The 513-nt window shown below is 59.5% G+C and overlaps 1 pseudogene; it reads left to right on the forward strand.

The window, feature by feature from the left end:
- Window positions 1-159: 159 nt before the first annotated feature.
- The window catches only part of LOC102846252, a 7460-nt pseudogene continuing 7106 nt past the window's right edge, over window positions 160-513 (forward strand).

The raw sequence follows: 513 nt of genomic DNA on the forward strand, positions 1-513 counted from the left end.
TCATCAGACTCACAGTGACTTTCACCAATCCATTGCATAGGTAATCATCTTCTTTGGCCTGTCCAATGCATAGGTAATCATCTTCTTTGGCCTTTTCAATGCATAGGTAATCGTCTTCTTTGGCCTGTCCAAGGAGACCCAAACCTGCAGATGGCGGTCATGCATCCCACCCACCACCACCTATACAGGTGGCCAGTGGAGCGCGCCCCCCCCAGCGCAGGAGGCCTGCAGGAGGCACGAGGCCCCCCCAGCACAGGCAGCCGTTGGGGGCGCCTCCCCCCGCCACCGCACGGGCGTTCGGCTGGTGTGCGGCCCCTCCTGTCCGGGTGGCTGGAGGGCATCTGCTTCCCTCACAGCCTCCATCCTGGCTCCAAAAATTCTCTCCAGAGCAAGTCCACCTTGCGGCAGTGTGGTGGCTTCACTGTACCAGTCTTGAGCAGGGCCGTTGCCCAGCATCCATCCTGGGTGAGGAAATCCATTTGTTCCGGCTGTGGAAGCCTCATGGAGCTGCAG

The sequence above is a fragment of the Elephantulus edwardii genome, unplaced genomic scaffold (assembly GCF_000299155.1).
Source record: "Elephantulus edwardii isolate Elephantulus edwardi_28Jun2011 unplaced genomic scaffold, EleEdw1.0 scaffold00410, whole genome shotgun sequence".
NCBI classification, from domain to species: domain Eukaryota; kingdom Metazoa; phylum Chordata; class Mammalia; order Macroscelidea; family Macroscelididae; genus Elephantulus; species Elephantulus edwardii.